Consider the following 25456-nt stretch of genomic DNA (forward strand, 5'->3'; position numbering starts at 1 on the left):
GGTATAACCAGGTGAAAAAATGGGTACCTGTCAAATGTATTTTTAAAGGCATGTTTTGTTTCACCGACTGGTTGTTATTCTTGTTTTTGCCAGCATGTGGTGCTGTTGTTACAGAGAGGTCTAAAATGACCGGAAATAAAAAAAAAAAACTCATTCATGTATCGTGGCACTAAAATCCAAACAGAAGAGAAGGACATTTTGTGCACCGAGACCGGTTGGAGGAAGGTGACTATATGGCCACCTGACCAGAAGATCCGAGTTCTCGAATTGCCACTGCCGTTTGTTTTACCCGTTGTTAGAGTTTAGCTCTGTGAAGCTACGGCCGCCATTTTCACTGAAGCTAACCGTTGATTGAATACGGGTCATGTTTTTTCAGCATATATATATATATATATATATATATATATATATATATATATATATATATATATATATATATATATATATCATCTGAGCAATAGAGGCCCAGATCTACCACACCAGACAAGACCCAAGGTGTAGGTTGTGCAAGGAGGCCCCTGAGACAGTCCAGCACATCACAGCAGGGTGCAAGATACTGGCAGGGAAAGCGTACATGGAACGACATAACCAAGTGGCAGGCATAGTGTACAGAAACATCTGTGCAGAATATGGACTGGAAACCCCGAGATCAAAGTGGGAAACACCCCCAAAGGTGGTGGGAGCTAGAGCTAAGATCCTGTGGACTTCCAGATCCAGACAGACAATGGTAATGGCGAACCAACCAGACATTGTCGTAGTGGATAAAAATAACAGAGGAAAGCCATTGTGGTAGATGTAGCAATACCAAGTGATTGCAACATCAGGAAAAAGGAGCACGAGAAACTGGAGAAATACCAGGGCCTCAGGGAAGAACTGGAGAGGGCCTGGAAGGTGAAGACCACAGTGGTGCCTGTGTCATCGGGGCCCTCGGGGCAGTAACCCCCAAACTGGAGCAGTGGCTACAACAGATCCCAGGAACAACATCAGACATCTCAGTCCAGAAATGTGCAGTCCTTGGCACAGCCAAGATACTGCGCAGGACCCTCAAGCTCCCAGGCCTCTGGTAGAGGACCCGAGCTCAGAGGATAAGAACCACCCGCGGTGGGTGAGAAGGGAATTTTATTTTTTTATATATCTGCATTTGAGAGAGAGAAAACTATTCTTCTATATTCTATTTTTTTAAGCTCTGTGTGCATCATTACTCCTGGCTTCATAGGTAAATTTTATAAAAATAAAACTCAGATCTTTAGTTCGTTTCAATTCGTGACAAGAAAAAAAGCTCGTCTCTTAGCAACAGCTTAACAAATATTATTTTTTGAAAAAAACATAGTAATTCTGCCGTTATTTTTAAAGTGTATCAACACTCTTAATTTTTCATAAAACAGAAGTGTCGTTGAAATATCATTTATCTACTTAGACACAAGAAACCTAAAGTTAATAAATTTTCTAAAAATAAAAATCAGGTCTTTACTTCGTTTCAATTCGTGACCAGAAAACAAGCTTATGTCTAAGAAGCAGCTGAACGAACAGCTATTGTTATTTTTGGAAAAAAACATAGTAATTCTGCCGCTCCTTTGAAATGTGTCAACACTCTATTGATTCTTAAAAGTATAAGTGTCTTTGAAAGACACAAGAAACTTGTAGTAGGTACATTTTCTAAAAATAAAAATAAGATCTTTACTTTGTTTCAATTCGTTACCAGAAAAGAGCATCTCTCTTGGCAACAGCTTAACAAACTGTTTTTGAAATATTATTGATTTACTTAGACACAAGAAATGTATAGTAGATAAATTTGATAAATTTGACAAAAAATATTTTTTAAAAGAACATAGTAATTCTGCCTGTCTTGGAGTGTCTCAACACTACATTGTTTCATAAAACATAAGTGTTGTTGAAAGATTATTTATCTACTTAGACACAAGAAACTTATAATAGGTAAATCTTATAAAAATAAAACTCAGGTCTTTGGTTCGTTTCAATTCGTTGCAAGAAAGAAAGCTCGTCTCTTAGCAACAGCTTAACAAACATTGTTGTTTTTGAAAAACAGTTATTCTACCCCTGTTTTGAAATGTCTCAAACTCTAATTGTTCATAAGACATAAGAGTTTTTCCAAAGAGATAAGAAACTTAAAGTAGGTCAATTTTATAAAAATAAAACTCACGTCTTTTGGTCGTTTCAATTCGTTACCAGAAAAAAAGATTGTGTCTTAGCAACAGCTCAACAAATCTAATTTTTAAAAAAAAAAAAAAAAAACAGCAATTCTTCCATCTTTTGAACTGTCTCAACACTCTGTTTGATTAATAAAACATAAGTGGTTCTGAAATATTCATTTATCTACTTAACACAAGACACTTGGAGTTGGTAAATTTTATAAAAATAAGATCTTTACTTTGTTTCAACAAGAAAAACAGCAGCTAAACAAATATTGACCCAAAAACATAGTAATTCTGACGGTCTTTTGAAAGTTTGTCAACACTAATTGTTCATAAAACATCAGTGTTTTTGTAAGAGACAAGAAACTTATGGTATGTAAATTTGATTAAAAAAAACCACTTATCTCTTTAATTCATTTCAATTCATTACAAAAAAACAAGCTTGTCTTTTTAGAAAACAGAAATTCTGCCACTCTTTAAGTGTCTCAACACTTCATTGATTAAAATAATATTTAAATAAAAATAATATTTAAATGATCTTTATTACCCCTACTCTTTATTAAGGACAGTGCACATTAATGAACAATCAACACTACTTGTTATGGCAACAGATCCAATATCTGTGTCATTCCTTAGACACGGAGAGTAAAGGACGCGTGAAACTATGAATTTTAACGAAACAATAACAATTCATACTCTGCCTCCTTGGCTGCCAACTCTGCTGCAGCCTCTGCTCTCTTTACATCTGCTATTGACCTTGCAGAGTTTGAGTTACTGGCAGCTGAGCGTTTACTTGAGTGTGTCATGGAAGAACTGTAAATGGATTGAACATAGTCTGGAGTAAGAAGTTCACGTAGACGTGCCTTCACTTTTCCTCTGTCATAATCATCTATCCCTGAGAGTCTTTCATATGCAACTTTGATAATGTCATTAGTGACCGCTTCGCATGCATCTATAAGTCGCCTAGTGTCACTGCAGGGAGTAATGATTTCCCTTATTTCTGTATATAACTTTATGACACTATCCCTTTCCTTTTCTAAGATGTCCAGGAGTGAAGCAATTTGACTGTTTGTTATGTCTCCTTTCAGTTGTTCTCTTGTCGTACGTACTTGCCTTTTCCATTGATCATAAACTTTGAGCAGACGTTTTTCCTTTTTGTGGGCTTCCTCCTCCTGATATGCTCGCATTTTTTCTGTGGGCCTCCTTTGACGAACAGAGCATAAAGCTCCTCTTCCTCGTTGACAGGTAGGTCCTCGATGTACTCTGTTTCCTTTTCAGATGTTTCCATGTGAAGACAGGGTGATAAAGTTGACCATCAAATCCCAGAAGACGTTGTTTGGAGCCGTGGAGCTGGAACCTTAATGTGGCTTTCGCTGGGACTTCGGTGCTGAGGGTGGATTGAACTTTTTCTTAGCTCTGGGTGAAGCTCTTACTCCTCTTGGGTCAAGCTCTTACTGTAGCGTCCCGGTTGAATGGATGGTCTCTCAAACTGATGGTTCACAACGTTTATTTAATGCCTTTTTTTTTTTGTGAACACACCGTAAGAGCTACAGAACATACAAATAAAATACATTAATAACTCAAACAGTGTTGTTTTCACATTTTACTTTAACATATAAATCAATTTTCTTACATTCTGTAATTAAACCTGTCATAAAGTGCAACATATTAACTATTAACGGTTAATCAACGAATATTAGTGCCGTATAATAACGCAACCGTCACACCCAAAGCAAATTACACATTTTACAGTAAAACTAAATATATATTACATATTAAAAACTCTCACCTTGTTCCCCATCAACCAAGCGCCAACCAACTGACTGTCTACACTCTAATCTGAACTACTCCTTTATTAGCTTCACTCCAACCTGAGCGCTCTCTTTCTGCGCGATGACCAGCAGTTAATTGTCAGTTAATTGTCTAACGTTGGCGTCACACTTCACCACACTTCCGTTAAAACCCTTTCAAAATAAAAGCATAAATTCTTATGTTAACAAATACTCGTTTTTAAATGAGGAAACACAAATTACTAATAAGGTCATTTACATCCTCCACCCTTTTGTTGAGACGTTCTAGTTTTCGCCTTAAATAGAGAATTTCGTTCTCCATTTCTCAAACTTCCTGTTGTTTTCAAGCTCGTGCTCTGCAAGTTGAGCCTCCAGCTCCAGATATTGTTCGTTGTCCATTGTCCAAAACAAATCACAGACAAATGATTGATATTTTCCTGGCTGTTCCCTGGAATTCAAGAATGCAGCTCTATGATGTCACAGAAGAAAGTGATGTCACAAATCGGTGTAACAGCCTCAGCAGAACAACTGAAAAACGTCTGCAGTTTGAATAAAAACAATTTGTATTTTGGGGGCGCAAGTGAGCACCGTATGGAGTAGACGTGTTTCTTTCGGCTCCTCACCGCTCAAAATAATTTTACATTTGCATTGATATTCTACTCATTTTTCGGTTCCTCCTTGCTCTGACCGACTGTCTTGACATCGAGGATGACTAAACCCAATGAATGAAGCTCTACGCGTGAAACTGATCGATTTGAGGCCCGTTGCAGACGGCAGAATATTAAAATCATCGGATTGCCGGAAAAAATTGAGGGTGGATCTCCGAGAGAGTTTCTGACGAAGTTCATTCCAGAACTGCTTGGTTGGACTCTCTTATCAAAATATGGATTCTATTAATTACTAAAGACAGTAAAAACGTTTGTTGACACCAACTTCCAGAAAAAAAATGAATTCAATTTTCGATTGTTGGTAAATAGAACAGATTACATTGTTTTATTTTCCTAAAATAAAACAATGTGATCATCATTTTGTTGAATGATGATCATAAACGTTCTGAATCAACCTGGAGTATGAATAATTATGGACTTAACTGTTGCTAGACCTTGGGAGCTCGCCAAAGATGCATCTCCCTAAGTTTGAAGAATTAACAGTAAATGTCTGTAAGATGTTGAACATTGAGATGTTTTACTGTTTTGCTCAATTGTAATGCAATAATTTCTGTAAATATCCTTTTGGTGGTAGTTGTCGTTTCGCATATTTTTTAAATACTTTTTCTTTAACTCTGGTTTGAGCTCACAGCAGCAAGAGAATATGCTTTATTCCAAAAATGTCTTTTAACGTTATGAGCTCAGAAAGCAAAATATCAGTTTATTGTCCGCTAAGGGAAATTTTTCTTGAAGCAAGGTGATAAAAAGATCATTTAAACACACACAGAAACAATCACACAACAACACTGCAAAATAGAAACAGTTCTAAGAAACATCAGTTCTGATATGAATAAAACAGACTAAACAACAATTAGTGTGTCAACACTCTAATTGTCCAGAAAAACAGAAGTGGTTTTGAAATATTATTTATCTGCTTAAACACAGGAAACTTATGGTAGGTAAAATTTTTCAAAATAAAAATCAGATCATACTTCATTTCAATTTGTGACCAGAAAAAAGCTCGTCTCTTAGCAAGAGCTTAACAAATACTGTTATTTTGGAAAAAAACATAATTTTGCCGCTCTTTTGAAGTGTCTCAACACTCCATTGATTAATAAAACATAAGAGTTTTGAAAGAGACAAGAAACTTAAAGAAGGTAAATTTTATAAAAATAAAACTCAGGTCTTTACTTCATTTCAATTCGATACTAGAAAAAAAAGCTCGTCTCTTAACAACAGCTTAACAAATCTTGTTATTTTTGGAAAAAAAACATAATAATTCTGCCAATCTTTTGAAGTGTGTCAACACTCATTAGATTAATGAAACATAAGTGTTGTTGAAATATTATTCATCTACTTAGACACAAGAAACTTGTAGTAGGTAAATGTTATAAAAATAAAAATCAGGTCATTACTTCGTTTCAATTTGTTACCAGAAAAAAGATTGTGTCTCAGCAACAGCTTAAAAAAATATTTTTTGGAAAAAAACAGTAATTCTGCCTCTCTTTTTAAAGTGTCTCAACACTCTAATTGTTCATAAAACATAAGTGTTTTTCAAAAGAGATAAGAAACTTAAAGTAGGTATAACCAGGTGAAAAAATGGGTACCTGTCAAATGTATTTTTAAAGGCATGTTTTTGTTTCACCGACTGGTTGTTATTCTTGTTTTTGCCAGCATGTGGTGCTGTTGTTACAGAGAGGTCTAAAATGACCGGAAATAAAAAAAAAAAACTCATTCATGTATCGTGGCACTAAAATCCAAACAGAAGAGAAGGACATTTTGTGCACCGAGACCGGTTGGAGGAAGGTGACTATATGGCCACCTGACCAGAAGATCCGAGTTCTCGAATTGCCACTGCCGTTTGTTTTACCCGTTGTTAGAGTTTAGCTCTGTGAAGCTACGGCCGCCATTTTCACTGAAGCTAACCGTTGATTGAATACGGGTCATGTTTTTTCAGCATATATATATATATATATATATATATATATATATATATATATATATATATATATATATATATATATATATATATATATATATATATATATATATATATATATATAATACCTGAGCAATAGAGGCCCAGATCTACCACACCAGACAAGACCCAAGGTGTAGGTTGTGCAAGGAGGCCCCTGAGACAGTCCAGCACATCACAGCAGGGTGCAAGATACTGGCAGGGAAAGCGTACATGGAACGACATAACCAAGTGGCAGGCATAGTGTACAGAAACATCTGTGCAGAATATGGACTGGAAACCCCGAGATCAAAGTGGGAAACACCCCCAAAGGTGGTGGAGAACGCCAGAGCTAAGATCCTGTTGGACTTCCAGATCCAGACAGACAGAATGGTAATGGCGAACCAACCAGACATTGTCGTAGTGGATAAACAACAGAGGAAAGCCGTTGTGGTAGATGTAGCAATACCAAGTGATTGCAACATCAGGAAAAAGGAGCACGAGAAACTGGAGAAATACCAGGGCCTCAGGGAAGAACTGGAGAGGGCCTGGAAGGTGAAGACCACAGTGGTGCCTGTGGTCATCGGGGCCCTCGGGGCAGTAACCCCCAAACTGGAGCAGTGGCTACAACAGATCCCAGGAACAACATCAGACATCTCAGTCCAGAAATGTGCAGTCCTTGGCACAGCCAAGATACTGCGCAGGACCCTCAAGCTCCCAGGCCTCTGGTAGAGGACCCGAGCTCAGAGGATAAGAACCACCCGCGGTGGGTGAGAAGGGAATTTTATTTTTTATATATCTGCATTTGAGAGAGAGAAAACTATTCTTCTATATTCTATTTTTTTAAGCTCTGTGTGCATCATTACTCCTGGCTTCATAGGTAAATTTTATAAAAATAAAACTCAGATCTTTAGTTCGTTTCAATTCGTTGCAAGAAAAAAAGCTCGTCTCTTAGCAACAGCTTAACAAATATTATTTTTTGAAAAAAACATAGTAATTCTGCCGTTATTTTTAAAGTGTATCAACACTCTTAATTTTTCATAAAACAGAAGTGTCGTTGAAATATCATTTATCTACTTAGACACAAGAAACCTAAAGTTAGTAAATTTTCTAAAAATAAAAATCAGGTCTTTATTTCGTTTCAATTCGTGACCAGAAAACAAGCTTATGTCTAAGAAGCAGCTGAACGAACAGCTATTGTTATTTTTGGAAAAAAACATAGTAATTCTGCCACTTCTTTGAAATGTGTCAACACTCTATTGATTCTTAAAAGTATAAGTCTCTTTGAAAGACACAAGAAACTTGTAGTAGGTACATTTTCTAAAAATAAAAATAAGATCTTTACTTCGTTTCAATTCGTTACCAGAAAAGAGCATCTCTCTTGGCAACAGCTTAACAAACTGTTTTTGAAATATTATTGATTTACTTAGACACAAGAAATGTATAGTAGATAAATTTGATAAATTTGACAAAAAATATTTTTTAAAAGAACATAGTAATTCTGCCTGTCTTGGAGTGTCTCAACACTACATTGTTTCATAAAACATAAGTGTTGTTGAAAGATTATTTATCTACTTAGACACAAGAAACTTATAATAGGTAAATCTTATAAAAATAAAACTCAGGTCTTTGGTTCGTTTCAATTCGTTGCAAGAAAGAAAGCTCGTCTCTTAGCAACAGCTTAACAAACATTGTTGTTTTTGAAAAACAGTTATTCTACCCCTGTTTTGAAATGTCTCAAACTCTAATTGTTCATAAGACATAAGAGTTTTTCCAAGAGATAAGAAACTTAAAGTAGGTCAATTTTATAAAAATAAAACTCACGTCTTTTGGTCGTTTCAATTCGTTACCAGAAAAAAAGATTGTGTCTTAGCAACAGCTCAACAAATCTAATTTTTGAAAAAAAAAAAAAAAAAACAGCAATTCTTCCACTCTTTTGAACTGTCTCAACACTCTGTTTGATTAATAAAACATAAGTGGTTCTGAAATATTCATTTATCTACTTAACACAAGACACTTGGAGTTGGTAAATTTTATAAAAATAAGATCTTTACTTTGTTTCAACAAGAAAAACAGCAGCTAAACAAATATTGACCCAAAAACATAGTAATTCTGACGGTCTTTTGAAAGTTTGTCAACACTAATTGTTCATAAAACATCAGTGTTTTTGTAAGAGACAAGAAACTTATGGTATGTAAATTTGATTAAAAAAAACCACTTATCTCTTTAATTCATTTCAATTCATTACAAAAAAACAAGCTTGTCTTTTAGCAACAGCTTAACAAACATTGTTGTTTTTGAAAAACAGTTTTCTACCCCTGTTTTGAAATGTCTCAAACTCTAATTGTTCATAAGACATAAGAGTTTTTCCAAAGAGATAAGAAACTTAAAGTAGGTCAATTTTATAAAATAAAACTCACGTCTTTTGGTCGTTTCAATTCGTTAGCAGAAAAAAAGATTGTGTCTTAGCAACAGCTCAACAAATCTAATTTTTGAAAAAAAAAAAAAAAACAGCAATTCTGCCAATCTTTTGAAGTGTGTCAACACTCATTAGATTAATGAAACATAAGTGGTTCTGAAATATTCATTTATCTACTTAACACAAGACACTTGGAGTTGGTAAATTTTATAAAAATAAGATCTTTACTTCGTTTCAACAAGAAAAACAGCAGCTAAACAAATATTGACCCAAAAACATAGTAATTCTGACGGTCTTTGAAAGTTTGTCAACACTAATTGTTCATAAAACATCAGTGTTTTTGTAAGAGACAAGAAACTTATGGTATGTAAATTTGATTAAAAAACAAAACAAAACACTTATCTCTTTAATTCGTTTTCGATTCATTACAAGAAAACAAGCTTGTCTTTTAGCAACAGCTTAACAAATATTGTTTTTAGAAAACAGAAATTCTGCCACTCTTTAAGTGTCTCAACACTTCATTGATTAAAATAATATTTAAATAAAATTAATATTTAAATAATCTTTATTACCCCTACTCTTTATTAAGGACAGTGCACATTAATGAACAATCAACACTACTGTATAGACTGTAAATGGGCCAGATTGTAGCATAATTGCTAATTTACATCTGTAGTTCTAGACAAGGAGACCCAAACAACAAAAAGACATTACAAACATACAATCAAGAATTAACAAACATTCACAAAAAAAACACAGTAAAAAGTTAGTTAGGTTTTTTTGAAATATTATTTATCTATTTAGATATAAGAAACATGTAGGTAAATTTTATAAAAATCAAAATCAGATCTTTAGTTTTGTTTCGTTACCAGAAAAACAGGGCTCAACAGGTGTTGACACCTCAACATATATTGTTGTTTTGAAAAACGTAGTAATTCGGCCGTTGAAGAGTCTCAACTCTTAAGTGTTTTAACAACAATTTGAGGAAGAGAGTAACGTGGCACCCTTTCAACTTGGCATTCCCCATTGAACAACCACAGAATACATAGCTCTCTGATCTCGGCCGGGGGGCTCCAGGGAATGGCTCCCAGGGTTGGGCACTGTCCCAAGGAGTCCCCAGGAAAGGCCCAGTCCGGTGCCAGTCACCTGGCACCCTTGCAACTGACCAAGCCCCAGTGAGCATCGTTCTGGGTAAACGGTTCCCAGACCCTGGATCTCGTCCAGGGACCACCGACTTACCTTCTGCCACCTAACCTTTACCCTAAACCTTACAGGTTTAGTGCATCCAATGCCTGCATGGAACTTGGCTGGATCCCCTGGTTCTAGAGACTCTGAAGGGGTCCCTTCAGAGTCCCCTGGTATCCCTTCAGAGTCCCCTGGTATCCCTTCAGAGTCCCTTTAACTCTGCAAGTTGAGCCTCCTGTGATGGTCGAGAGGTTTTAGTCTCAATAAAGAAAATAGTAGTCTGCAAGGATTGTACACAGAGTCTCAATCAAGATTCAATAATTTATTTACAAAAACAGCTGGTTAAAAAAAGGAGGCATAGACAGTTCCTGACAAGAAATCAATACACAAGTTTGTGAGAGATTCTTAACTGGCCCAAAACGGGGAAAAGGGGGCGCGGTCCTCTACTGTTTCCAGTAGAGGTCCGACCGATCCTCCGGTTCCCAGCGAACCTCCAGCGGCGACCTAGCAGTCCCCACTCCTACAGTTGGCCGCCAGATCAGCAGCACTCCTTGGGGCCAGTCCTCCATCTCCAGATTAAATCTGAGAGAGAGTCTTAGCTGGCCCAACAACAAGGGAGGGGAAAGGGATGTAGTCCTCTGCTGCTCCCAGGCCGACCGATCCTCCGGTTCCCAACAGACCTCCAGCTGCGATCCCGCAATTCCCGCTCTTCCAGCTGGGCTCCAGCTCCTCTGCGGCGTCCAGATCAGCAGTACTCCTTTTGGGCCAGTTTGGGCCAGTCCTCCATCTCCAAACCTCCAGTCCACCTCCGTCCTCCTACAACCGACGTCTGTAGCCCACCTGGTCCATCTGCCCGTCCAGCTGCAGCCGTCTCACCTGGCCGTCTTCTCCAGCCGTGTTGTACCAATCAAAACATGCAACACAACAACCCAACATTTAAACCAAAATAATCTAGGAAACTAACTAACTTCAAAATACACAGTCCAAACAATATAAGAATCATAAATTAACTCAAAAGAAAAACAAGATCACCTTGCCACACTCCAGCTCCTCATTTTTTTCTGTGGCCATTTCTCAACAAAGAAATCACAGACAAGCAATGTTAGATAAACTGCATTAATCTAACATCCACATAATATCTTGAATCAACTCACATACCTGTTCAAAACAGAAATAACCCAGTACAGCAGTCTGGGCTCTGGCTTTCCCTCACACACCTTAAACGATCAAAGAGCAAAAATAACCAAGTTGTTTCGGTAAATTCAACAAATGTCGCTGTGGTGGGAATTAAATACCCAATACAGTGCTGCACCTACATAAAACAATTGAAAAGCAATATATAAGGACTTGTAAAGTCCTGAATCAAATTGAATATTTATGATGGATGAGATACTTTGGAAGGAAGAAAGCCTGAAAGGCATGGACATTAAATCAACATTAATGGTATCTGGTTATTTGTGGCGTTCACTGTCTAGTATTTTGTTCGTACAATACTTGAATGTCAAGCGAACGCTCAATTTTGTGACGTAGGTGCATACTTTTATCACACTGAAAATTGGAAATAACGCACGACGGTGGCACACCCATAAACGAAAGTGATATGTTTCTACAAAGAGAAGTAGATGTCTTTGTGTTTATATGTGGTAAATTATAATATCATGAAACAAAGCGATTCTCCAGTTGTTCTTTCGTGGTCGCTGTTCACACATCTGTGGTGCTGAAAATGCACTGGTTACTTTTTCTACCTTAATGTCATAACACGAAAGAGCAGGTTACTTGCTGTTATAGTGTGAGATTTTACACTACAGCAGCAACAAGGGATCATTTGACAGCTGCATTTAAACCTCTATTATAATGAAGATACATTCAATTTCATTGGCTATCATTTTTTAAAACCAAATCAAAAGTGAACGAATTTTAACCCAATAGCAGGCGTTTAAATATGCATTAAGTTTCTAACTGTGTCAAAAGTCAAACTGTTACAAGATACCAAAGTAATCTTTAAAATCAATTCATCTAAGAAATGTCACAATGTATTTCTATAACTCGGTAACAACTGTAATTGTATGAATGACAGTTCTAAACAGCAAGTCTGAAAGTACTTTATAGGAGCTGTTTCTCCTTCTTAGTTAAATCTTATTTAGATTTAGTTAATTTTTATTTCTTCCTTATTTTCTAGTTGATTTATAATTAAAATTTTTGTTCAGTTTATTTAAAATAAGTTTGCTGGTTCACTTAAGTTAATTAATTAAATTTTGGGACGTGGGTGTTACACAGTACAGATTGAACTAGCACATTATGCACGTGGGTGGTCAAAAGGTTTTTACCAGTCTATTCAGTTAGTCATCAGTCAGTCTATCCAATCGGTCAGCCAGTTCATAAAAACAACAGGTGTAGGAATCAGACTGAAAGAAGTAGTGGAATCCTGTGAGGCCTGTTACTTGTTTTGTCTGAATAGTGGAATAAAACAAAGAACTGCATTTTGACCTTTTGTAGAATCCATGATGCACCATTTGCACTATTTGAGTTGAATTCACCTTTTAGTCTTACGTTTTGTTACTTTTGAATTTGAGTTTTGGACAAATAGTCAGTACAACCTAAATAAACATTATTTTGTAATTATGACATAAAACAGTGACTATGCCTAATCCTTTTTATAGCTGAGGTTAACAAAAATGTACTCAATTTTTCTGTTTTATGTTACAGGATGAGCTGGATGACACAGCACAACTATGGAATACACACCACATCAGGCCATCTAAAAAACTTGCACGTTCCCAGCGGTCGGCCCAATGTGATGTATGCCCTACCTGAACTGTACAGAACTACAGACTTCCTCACTCCTTTTGAAGTAGAACAGATTCAACTGTGTAGAGATGCATGCACTTTTCGGCAGACCATACCATGTGATTCTGCTGTGTATGACATTTGCAATGTTTTAATGGCAGAATATGGTCTAATGACACCATCAGATCCATATGATTCTGTGAAACTGTACATGTTACTGAGAGATGCCATTAGAGGATTACTGTGAGTATTGACTGGAAAGAGCCTGCCATGTTAGGGTTCCAAAAATAGAAATATGAAATACAGCGGTCCTAATTTGAACCTCAGGCTGATCCCTGCCTAAAGGAACCTCAGACTGAAAATCTTTTGGCCTCCAAGTCACTTAAAATAGCACTTTAAATACCAGATCACTCTGTGCTAAAGCTCTATTAATTAATGATTTCATCACTGAGTATAATGTGATGTTGATGACTGACAGAAACATGGTTGAATGACGATAATGACCAAATTGTACTCATTGAATCAGCGCCTCCTGACTACAATTTTTTAAGTGAGAATAGAAAACATAAAAAAGGAGGAGGCGTGGCTTCTATATTTAAAAATACCATAAACTGTAGTAAAATCTCTTTCGGTCATTTCACATCTTTTGAGTATCTTGGAATTCAGGTTAAAGGCTTCAAACGAACTTTGACACTAACTTTATACAAAACTCCAGCATATGTGGAAAATTTCTTTACTGACTTGAATGATCTTTTATCTCTATGCATTGATTATGATTGTTTAATAATTGTTGGTGATTTTAACATTCATGTGGACAAACCCGAAAACAGAGGAGCAAAAAAGCTCTCTGATATTTTAGAAAATTTTGGTTTAACACAACATGTAAACAGGCAACACACACTCAAGGACACACACTGGACCTGGTTATCAGTAAGGGTGTGACTATTTCCAATGTCTCTGTAACTGATGTCGCCCTGTCGGATCACTTTGCTGTTATCTTTGAAGGTTCTTTATTCTTTGACCCACTTGGACAAACAGCTACTGTCACAAAACGTTCTTTCACAGAAAACACAACAGAAACATTTAATCAAATCTATTCTTCCTCCTCACCCTTAAGCTGTAATGATGTAGATCAGTTGTTAGATGATTTTCAGTCTAAAGTCTCATATATCATTAATTCCATTGCCCCATTTAAAGTAAAGGTTTTGACTGGTAGAAAGAAATCTTCATGGAGAAATGCACAAATAGTTCGGTCTGCAAGACAAGTCTGCCGCAGGGCAGAACGATAATGGCGTAAAACTCAACTTCATGTTCATCATGACATCTACAAAGAAAAACTACGTAACTATCACTTAACACTAAAACATGCAAGGGAGGCTTTCTTTGCAGATGTCATAAACAAAAACATCAATAATGCTCGAACGTTATTTGCAACAGTTGACAGGCTCACAAACCCTCCTGTGACGTTACCACATGAACTCCAATCTAATGCTGCCTGGAACAAGTTTTCCAGCTTCTTTTCAGAGAAAATCCAAAAAATCAGAGGATTAATCTGCACATCAACTTCAAAGCCAGAACCATTGCTGTACCAAAACAAAACAAATACAGAAAAAATGACCCATTTTCAACTACTTAATTATAAAACTCTAGAAGAAATTATAAGTCAATTAAGTTCAAGCTCCTGCTGTCTGGATGTCCTACCCACACATTTCTTTAAGAAAGTCCTGCCTGTTATTGCTACTGATCTGATCCAAATAGTAACTCATCGCTTACATCAGGTGTTTTCCCCAGGCCTTGAAAACAGCAGTCATCAAACCACTGTTAAAAAAGAACAACCTGGACAAATCACTATTGCAGAATTACAGGCCAATCTCAAATCTCCCATTCATCAGCAAAGTTATTGAAAAAACTGTGTGTAAACAATTAAATAGTTTCCTCATGATGACCAACTGCTTTGACACTTTCCAGTCTGGTTTTCGTGCTCACCACAGACGGAGACTGCCCTCGTAAAAGTATTCAATGATATTCATATAAATACGGACTGTAGCAGAACCACGGTGCTGGTTCTGTTGGACCTCAGTGCAGCTTTTGACACTGTCGACCATGACATATTATTGAATCGACTTGAAAGTTGGGTTGGACTCTCTGGTTCGGTGCTCGACTGGTTTGAATCCTACATAAAGAACAGGGATTTCTTTGTTTCAATTGGAAACTTCTCATCAAAGAGGTCAAAGGTCACATGTGGGGTACCCCAAGGTTCAATCCTAGGACCCCTCTTATTTAATATTTATATTCTCCCACTAGCTCAGGTCATAACAGGGAATAATATTAAGTACCATAACTATGCAGATGACACACAGCTCTACATTACGATGTCAGGTGACTCTGAACCCATCCAATCACTGAATAAATGTTTAGAACAGATAAATGTGTGGATGTGCCAAAACTTTCTCCAACTGAACAAAAATAAAACTGAAGTCATTATTTTTGGACCTAAAGAGGAACGATCTAGAGTCAATGCACAGCTTCAGTTATTACAACTAAAAACTAGCGATCAGGCCCGAAACCTGGGAGTAGTGATGGACTCGGAGCCACATAAAGACCAGAGCCACATAAAGACAGTAACAAAATCAGCCTTCTACCACCTGAAGAACATCTCCAGGATTAGAGGACTAATGTCTCAGCCAGATCTAGAGAAACTTATTCATGCGTTTGTCTTTAGTCGCATTGATTATTGCAACAGTGTCTTCACAGGTCTGTCCAATAAATCAATCAAAAGCTGCAGTTGATCCAGAACGCTGCTGCTCGCGTTCTCACTGGAACCATGAAGATAGAGCACATAACACCAGTTTTAAAGTCCCTCCACTGGCTCCCTGTAGCTCAAAGAATAGATTTTAAAATACTGTTGTTAGTTTACAAATCACTGAATGGTTTAGCACCACAATACATCAAAGATCTGCTGTTGTTGTATCAACCTTACAGACCTCTCAGGTCTTCTGGTTCTGGTCTGCTCTGCATCCCCAGAACCAGAACCAAAAGAGGAGAAGCAGCTTTCAGCATCTACGCACCAAAACTTTGGAACAAACTTCCAGAAAACTGTAAAACAGCGGAAACCCTGACTTCCTTCAAATCTCAAGTAAAAACGCACCTGTTTAGAGTTGCATTTGAAATGTAATATGTATGGATTTGATTTTGTGGCTATGTATGTAATCTTTTTTTTTTTTTTTTTTTCCTGTTGTGGGCAACGGGGCCCGGCGAATACCCGTGGTTAAACGGACGGCGGAGTCCGGCGGTAACAGGCGCTTAAATTCCGTGTCAAAGGGAAGGGGGAAGAAAGGGAAGAAAGAGGGGAAGAAGGGGAAAGAAAAAAAAAGGAAAAAAAAAAAAAACCTTGGTATTTTATTCTATGTTGCATGCCTTTGTGTTTTGTGTTTATGATGTCAAGCACTTTGAAATGCCTTGTAGCTGAAATGTGCTATACAAATAAAATTTGACTGATTGATTGATGATTCTACTGCTTGAAGACCAAGTACAGAGGCAACTATGAATGTCTTGGACAACCTGACTGGAAATATGCCATAATCAATGAGTCCTTTGGCCCAATTTGGCTTACTGCATATCACCTCTCTTTGGAAAAGTCTGGTCTGAGTTTTGGCACCTCCCTCCTCCCCTTCACAGAGCTCCAAGAACTGCTCCCAGAAAGCTGTATACACGTCCCTTGACACTCCACCGTCGTCCACAGCCATTTCATGATTAAATTCCATTCTTAATTCTGATTCCATTTGCTTTTGTTATGAACAACTTAAGAAGGTCATCTATGACTATGGCACAGCGGATATGTGCATACCTGGTCTTTGGGATGTCCTACATCTCCAGTGGAAGACGGTAGTGCATAATTTTCTGTTGAAGGGATCATGTGTACTACAGCTGTTTGTGGAGCCTGGAATATAACATGAATTAGAACAGTACATTTTAGTTGTCATATTTTCTTCATAAGACAACCAAGAGTTTGAAAAGACATAGTAATAATTTAGATATGTAAGTATCTAATTTAGGAACTTCATGACATTCATTACATTGGTGTAACGTTATTTTAAAAATGCAAACAAATCATGTATAGAAGCAAATAAAATTTTAAAACAAAACACATTTACTTCTGAAAAGTTTTCGGCTTCTGTCTAAGGATGACTGGCCATCATGGGAAGAGTAGAAGCAAGCTCACCATCACCATCTTCTGACCTTGATCTCCCCAGCGTCCCTACAGGTTTTCCCGGCGTCCCTCCAGGTCTCCCCGGCGTCCCTCCAGATTTTCCCGGCGTCCCTCCAGGTTTCCCCAGCGTCCCTACATGTCTCCCCGGGGTCCCTACAGGTCTCCCCGGGGTCCCTACAGGTTTCCCTGGGGTCCCTCCAGGTCTCCCCTGCGTCCCTCCAGGTCTCCCCTGCGTCCCTCCAGGTTTCCCCCGTCCCTACATGTCTCCCCGGGGTCCCTACAGGTTTCCCTGGGGTCCCTACAGGTCTCCCTGCCGTCCCTACAGGTTTCCCCAGGGTCCCTACAGGTTTCCCCGGGGTCCCTACAGGTTCCCCGTCGTCCCTCCAGGTCTCCCCTGCGTCCCTACAGGTTTCCCCCTGGGTCCCTCCAGGTCTCCCCTGCGTCCCTACAGGTTTCCCCGGGTCCCTACAGGTTTCCCCGGGTCCCTACAGGTTTCCCCAGGCTCCCTACAGGTTTCCCCAGGGTCCCTACAGGTTTCCCCGGGGTCCCTACAGGTTTCCCCGTCGTCCCTCCAGGTCTCCCCTGCGTCCCTACAGGTTTCCCCCTGGGTCCCTCCAGGTCTCCCCTGCGTCCCTACAGGTTTCCCCAGGGTCCCTACAGGTTTCCCCCGGGTCCCTACAGGTTTCCCCGGGCTCCCTACAGGTTTCCCCAGGGTCCCTACAGGTTTCCCCCGGGTCCCTACAGGTTTCCCCGGGCTCCCTACAGGTTTCCCCGGGGTCCCTACAGGTTTCCCCGGGCTCCCTACAGGTTTCCCCAGGGTCCCTACAGGTTTCTCGGGCTCCCTACAGGTTTCCCCGGGGTCCCTACAGGTTTCCCCGTCGTCCCTCCAGGTCTCCCCTGCGTCCCTCCAGGTTTCCCCAGCGTCCCTACATGTCTCCCCGGGGTCCCTACAGGTCTCCCCGGGTCCCTACAGGTTTCCCTGGGGTCCCTACAGGTCTCCCTGGCGTCCCTACAGGTTTCCCCAGGGTCCCTACAGGTTTCCCCGGCGTCCCTCCAGGTCTCCCCTGCGTCCCTACAGGTTTCCCCAGGGTCCCTACAGGTTTCCCCGGGGTCCCTACAGGTTTCCCCGTCGTCCCTCCAGGTCTCCCCTGCGTCCCTACAGGTTTCCCCCTGGGTCCCTCCAGGTCTCCCCTGCGTCCCTACAGGTTTCCCCAGGGTCCCTACAGGTTTCCCCGGGTCCCTACAGGTTTCCCCGGGCTCCCTATAGGTTTCCCCGGGGTCCCTACAGGTTTCCCCGGGCTCCCTACAGGTTTCCCCAGGGTCCCTACAGGTTTCCCCGGGCTCCCTACAGGTTTCCCCGGGGTCCCTACAGGTTTCCCCGGGGTCCCTACAGGTTTCCCCGGCGTCCCTACAGATTTTCCCAGCGTCCCTCCAGGTCTCCCCTGCGTCCCTACAGGTTTCCCCCTGGGTCCCTACAGGTTTCCCCAGGGTCCCTACAGGTTTCCCCGGGCTCCCTACAGGTTTCCCCGGGGTCCCTACAGGTTTCCCCGGGGTCCCTACAGGTTTCCCCAGGGTCCCTACAGGTTCCCCGGGGTCCCTACAGGTTTCCCCGGCGTCCCTACAGATTTTCCCAGCATCCCTCCAGGTCTCCCCTGCGTCCCTACAGGTTTCCCCCTGGGTCCCTACAGGTTTCCCCAGGGTCCCTACAGGTTTCCCCGGGCTCCCTACAGGTTTCCCCGGGGTCCCTACAGTTTTCCCGGGGTCCCTACAGGTTTCCCCAGGGTCCCTACAGGTTTCCCTGGGCTCCCTACAGGTTTCCCCGGGCTACCTACAGGTTTCCCCGGGGTCCCTACAGGTTTCCCCGGGCTCCCTACAGGTTTCCCCAGGGTCCCTACAGGTTTCCCCGGGGTCCCTACAGGTTTCCCCGGGGGGTCCCTTTTTCCCCGGGCCCTACAGGTTTCCCCGGCTCCCTACAGGTTTCCCCAGGGTCCCTCCAGGTCTCCCCTGCGTCCCTACAGGTTTCCCCCGGGTCCCTACAGGTTTCCCCGGGCTCCCTACAGGTTTCCCCGGGGTCCCTACAGGTTTCCCCAGGGTCCCTACAGGTTTCCCCGGGGTCCCTACAGGTTTCCCCGGGGTCCCTACAGGTTTCCCAGGGGTCCCTACAGGTTTCCCCAGGGTCCCTACAGGTTTCCCCGGGGTCCCTACAGGTTTCCCCGGGGTCCCTACAGGTTTCCCCGTGGTCCCTACAGGTTTCCCCGGGGTCCCTACAGGTTTCCCCGGGGTCCCTACAGGTTTCCCCGGGGTCCCTACAGGTTTCCCCCAGGGTCCCTACAGGTTTCCCCGGGGTCCTACAGGTTTCCCCGGCGTCCCTACCGATTTTCCCAGCGTCCCCACAGGTCTCCCCGGCGTGTCCTTCCTGCTGCTATCCTGACCAGCCTCTGAGTCCTGAGTCCTCTGTACCGGAGACCATCAATATTTGCACTGGAACCCGAAAAGGACATCAAAACGGGTGTGGACTACAGCAAAACAGGCAATCCCTAGTCCGACGCCTAGGGCAAAACATTTTAAGAGAGATGGCTTCTGCACTGGCACGTCTTTATCCAGCTGCTTGTCCATGTTCAACTCTCTATCCTCCACCCTTTTGTTGAGATGTTGTAGTTTTTGCCTTAGATAGTTGTTTTCCTCTCGCAATTTCAAAATTTCGTTCTCCATTTTCTGAAACCGCCTGTTGCTTTCAAGCTCGTGCTCTGCAAGTTGAGCCTCAAGCTCCAGATATTGTTGGTTGTCCATTGTCCAAACAAATCGCAGACAAGCAATGTCGATAGGAGAGCCTTCAACAAATGATTGATATTTCCTGGCTGTTCCCTGGAATTCAAGAATGCAGCTCTATGATGTCACAGAGGAACGTGATGTCACAGAGGAACGTGATGTCACGTTTCCCGCTCCAGCAGAACAACTGAAAAACGTCTGAAGTTTGAATAAAAACAATTTTCATTTTCTATTTTATATTGTGAAACTAGGAAAAAAACATCTACACCATTAATCAATGAAAATATGAATTCCTATTGAGTCAGTGATATATTCGATGACAATTTTAGGATTGAAACTTAATTTGCTGTTTCTGAAATGTGTCCCTGTAAAACACGCTGTAACTTATCTAGGTGTTAAAAGGTCACAGGAACAGGTAGTAATTTTGCTCTTGTTTGCGAGTGTTCAAAAGAAATTCAACAGTCGGCAAGAAAGGGATTTAAGCAGAAGGAATGTTAAGGGCGCCATATGTTTTTTCACCAGTAGATGTCAGTAAAGCGCTTTGTTCTGATCTGGACAAGATTCCCTTGGAGTTTTTTTTTTCTCTATAAAAATACTGCACATAAAATAATAATAATAATATAATGGGCTTTTAAATTCTGTAGCAGGAGGTTTAAATGTTTTGACATTTACTGTCTTTAATCAAATAGTAAAAATTAATCTGATTAAGAGTTTAAAAAACTCTTTAAAAAATTAAAAAATAAAACTTTCATGTGGAATATTTTCCCAAATCATCTGTTCAGCAAACCAGGGTGTATACATCTGTTGTTGTGTTGTATTTTTTTCAGTTAGGAAAACATCCAGACAAATCAGCTAAATTTCATCAGCAGCTACATAAATCATTACTGCTGTGAAACTGGGTTGATGAAAATATTAATTTGATAAGCCAGTTACTCAATACTAATTGTGAATCAGCGACCTGCGATCATTAAATCATGGAAATATATAATTAACATTGCTTTTTCACCCCGAGGTTTGTACTATAAAGTACCTATTTTTCATTTGGCTTGACCAATTCTGATTTTTTTTTTTTCTTCAAAATTACTGAATTTTCGTATTTTCCCATTTAAATTGCCAGAAGCGAAGCTGGTGAGGCAGCAGAGAGTTGAGCCTCAAGTTGATCAACCTCTCACTAACTGGAGCATGTTCCTCCTGTCTGTACATCACCAATGGCAAAAAAAAAAACATTTGATTTTCCCTAATTTAGCTTCTGTAATATAATGTATAGTGTACCACCCGGTACCTCCTGCTGACTGTTGGCTCTGCTTCTCCTTAATGTTTCTGCCAGGTGGGTAAAAGCCGCTGCTGATGGGATCTGGCCTGGAAGTGAACGGCTGTAAATAGAAGACACTGCAGAACCTCAAGTGTTAAAGGAAGTTTCGGCCCAGAGCATTTAGAGGTTATGAAATAAACGTCAGAGAAAATACTGCAGCAATAATTAGAACCGCAGCATAAAGCCAAACATGCCGCAATTAAATGAATCAAAATGTCCCCAAAGAATCGGCGGGCTGACATAGGGGCCAACGGGGGATTCAGGTAGATTCCAGAGATGCAGGTTGGCTCAAAGTAATATGGGGCCCTAGACAGACGTTTAACATGTTTAAATATCAGTGAATCTGTTAGAGGGAGACCAGATTTATTGTTCTAGATCTCAGATGTGCAAACATCAAAAATTATATATAGTTAAACCCTTTGAGCTTTTTGTTCTATAAATCAGTCTGCAGCCAACTTGTTCTCAATGTTAAGATTTTATTAGGGCTTAATTAGTAAAATGGCAGCAAATAAGCTTATTTCATAACTGCATAACCTTTGACCTCTCCTCTGGTCTGTTTAACAGCTAGTCTCAGATCAACTCAGCCCTCCAGACCATCAGCAGCAGAAAAGGCAACTTTATTCCTATTGGGGAAAATATACTACAGCTGCTTTGCATTGTGCCCACATGATGGCAATGACACAGATTGATCCAATTAGATTCTTGATTAATAATGGGGGTTGCTGTGTTGTTGTTCGGTCTTTTAGGCACATCCCTAAACAAAGGCAAATCTTTCGTCCTAGACATCTGCTGCTCAAAGATGTTTTAACGAGACAAAAAGTCGTACAGAATATTTGCTTTATTATGAAACCTGGGGGATTTGTTCACAGAAAGCCATCCTTCATTTGTACAGACCCATGAAGCAGGTTGTTGTTGCAATTACAAAAACAAAAGGAGACACTGTGTCCAGAGCAGGCTGAGGTCGCCAAAACTGTTTTAATACAAAACTGAAGCACGTTTGGTTCCACGCAGCATTCAGGGACCGTAGGAATTACACGGCGGCGCTCTGACGGCTGCGTGGCACTCAACATGCTCCAGAAACTAAACATGGCATATTGTTGTGAAACCCAAAACCTGATGACAATTCTAAAAGCAACTAAGCCCAAACAAAAATATATTAAGTGTACAAACTCCCAACCGCCCCCTTTCGACCCCGCCCTCAGTCAACATTTAATATGGATTTCAGATTTCATTCACTTTTGTTTCGGAGCTATCATCCAAATAGCTCAGTTAAAATCTGACCCTCAACGACCAGCAGTCGAGTTTTAAACTGTAAAAACGTACTAGACATGTGAACAAGTGGTCTGGTTGATTTAGTTAAATACACGGGGAGCAGAGACGAACCTCCATGAAAATGTCCACTGAGTTCCCCTTGGCATGTTCCACTTTCAATCCAATAACAGTGGTAGAGGTTATCTCATTTTTATTTTTTAGAAAGACCAGCTGCAAGATGAATCCTTAACACTTCAAAACATGAGTGGAAATGGTGAACTTTGACCCTTACGAACAACCCTCCACCTCCCAGATGCTGCATTCCAATTGAAATCCTACATCCCCCCCTGTGGTGACTCCGCGCACGCGTTCTGACATTTTTCTTGCGTTGCGCTTGCAGAAACCTCGGCCATTTGCGCCAGTGAATGCTTTCCTGCCGAGAAACCGGCGCTTAACTAGACTTTAATCAAACCTCGACCAAAACCTGGCAAACCCAAAAGAGAAAGAAAAGAATGAAAGAATCCGACGTCTACAAGGAGACTCTTTTGGCCATATGTTTCCAAACATACAATTAAAGAGGGAATTAAGCAGGTAACAGAGCAGCAACAACAAAAAATATTCATCAGATCAAATCATGTGTTGGCTTTTCTCAAAATGGCCAGTCTTGTCTCTCAGTGTGGAAATAACTCTTGGTGTTGGAGGAGAAAAAAACAAAAAAAAAAAAACTGTGGAGGACACACAGGGATGGATGGATGGATGGAGGGAACTACACCACTCGTCGCACTTCAAAAAATCTCTTCAAGTAGTAAATCTGTCCGAGTGTCATGGCCACCAGAACGAGGGCTTCGAAGAAGGACCACAGGACCACTCTGCTGTTTGTGTTGTCGTTAACTAGAAGGACAAAAACAAACAAACAAACAAAAAACACAGCAGACAGGATGTGAGGATAAATTTTACTCCGCTTTATCAGAACAAACGGTTGCTGGGTTTGCGTCCTTACCCGCTCTGTGTATCCTCTCACGGACCTCCATGTACTCCTGCTCGTGCTTCACCGCCGTCATAGCGACGGCGAGCTCGTTGATCATCTCCTCCAGCTTGTTTTGATGAGCTGAAACGAGCAGCGAGCGAGCCGTTAAACCCAGAAGGACGACGCGTGCAGAGGACGTGCGTCAGGCTTCTACGCTGTACATGCAAAAAAACCGTCTTGCATCCGAGACACGATTCCTTTACAACTACAGTTCTGTGGAGGAGTATTTGCTCTGCTTATGGATTTCATCTGACTCGCATTTAAATGATTGCTGTCAAACTTTAAAATATATAAAAGTCACACTTGGATAACCTGAAGAAAATGGACAGACAAGGTGAAAGTGGAACTTTTTTGGGGAAAGTTGCCCCACTTTTCAGAAAAGTGAACCATACAAACAGTGAAGCATGGTAGTGGTAGTATGATGGTCTGGAGCTGCTTTGCCGTTTTAAGACATGAATGATGTGCTGAAACCATAATTTTTCTTTCTTCTCTCTAAATGAAAATTCTTGAAATAATCAAGTGTTTGGATGTTTATGCAGCAGGTTCAACCCAAACAAAATGGAAGGTTGCTGAGCAGTTGGGTCACTGTGTGCGCTTAAAGTGGATTGAGATGCTGCAAAGTAACCTTAAACTGACACTGCATGTTCATCGGTTCATTTCTGTCTGATGCTCTTCAGTAACCAAGAAAGACGAGCTAAACCTGCTGAAATCCATAAAAGAAGCAGATACTTTTTCATAGCACACCATTTCTCTGATACTCAGTGCAAACAGTTAAAAAAAACAAACATTAAGGCCGCATCTGTTGCAAACAACATCTAATATTAGTTTATAATATCAAAACAAGACTGGTTAGAGAAAACTCCACAGTGCATCCCAAATTTAATATGACAGTTTTCACTTATTCTGCCTTTCTTTTTTTCCTACCATCCCAGCTGTCACCACCTATAAAGGAGGGAAATTTACCCAAAGTAAAGTCAAAAAAGAAATTCAAACGAGAAAATCTTTAAATAGAAACAGCATCACATAAAACGGGCCGTGTACTCAGACGTGGCCGATCTGAGTACCTTCCGTCCATGTCCTGGCCTTTCGGCGCCTCTCCGATGTCGATGGTGAACATGACGATCTTGGGCGTCATGGTGGACATCTTGTTGCTGAAGCAGAACTGTAGGTTCCGTCCATGTGTGCAGCCACGGAGTATTTCCCACTCGACTCTCTGTCTCCTTTGTAAATCTGTTTACCATCAGGCCCAGTTATCTGAAGAGAGAACAATATCTGGGTAAGAAATAATGAAAGGGTGCAGTTTCACCCAGAAAACTTGCTAAGGCTGGTGGTAGGAGGCGCTGCTGTGTTTGAGTTAAACAAAACAACTCAAATTGTGTAAAATAAAAACTCCTGACCTCTGGCTCCCTATATATGCGCATACTGGCAACGATGTTGCCATTGTGCTTCCAACAGTTTTACTAACGAGAGGCTTGTTAACCGTCTTTGTTTGCCATCACAGTTACTGGTGTACAAACAAATGAATAAAAACAATGCAGCCTGGTGGGGGGAGTAAAGCCTGGAGGCCCGTCAGGCTTATGAAGCTCTGTATGGGGCAGATATGTGGTAAATTCTTTTTTGACAATTTTTATTGCCATAGTATATCCACAAAAGCACAACAACACTCAAATAAAGGCCCACTCGCCTAGAATCTCAAAAGAAATTTTCAGTAATGTTCAATTTTTATGGAAGGTTTAAAAAAAAATGACAGGGAAAAAAGTGAAGTAGTGAAAAGTTGACCCATGTAACACCACTATCCATCGCTGCTACGTCTTTTTCTTCTCTATGAGGAGAGAGATGTACTTGTGATCTTTAACCCGCAGCCTGTGGTCTCTCACTCTTGCGATAATACAGCGACTGTCTATATTTTTCCTAATCTGCGCTTCCATCGACCTGTGAAATTAAGCATT

At 40.5% G+C, this 25456-nt stretch overlaps 1 long non-coding RNA gene and 1 pseudogene across 1 annotated transcript; both read right to left on the reverse strand.

The window, feature by feature from the left end:
• Nucleotides 1–10338: 10338 nt before the first annotated feature.
• LOC129374163 (uncharacterized) lies at nucleotides 10339–17365 on the reverse strand. Its single transcript, XR_008607465.1, has 5 exons — nucleotides 17093–17365; nucleotides 16786–16878; nucleotides 11310–11368; nucleotides 11184–11224; nucleotides 10339–11035 (listed from the first exon to the last, which is right to left on the reverse strand). It is a non-coding gene; the product is annotated as an uncharacterized LOC129374163 (long non-coding RNA).
• A 5833-nt stretch (nucleotides 17366–23198) lies between these two features.
• On the reverse strand, nucleotides 23199–24797 carry LOC129374100 (transmembrane emp24 domain-containing protein 2-like; annotated as a pseudogene).
• Nucleotides 24798–25456: the final 659 nt, after the last annotated feature.

Source organism: Poeciliopsis prolifica, unplaced genomic scaffold (genome assembly GCF_027474105.1).
Source record: "Poeciliopsis prolifica strain line A6 unplaced genomic scaffold, Auburn_PproV2 SCAFFOLD035, whole genome shotgun sequence".
Lineage (NCBI taxonomy): Eukaryota > Metazoa > Chordata > Actinopteri > Cyprinodontiformes > Poeciliidae > Poeciliopsis > Poeciliopsis prolifica.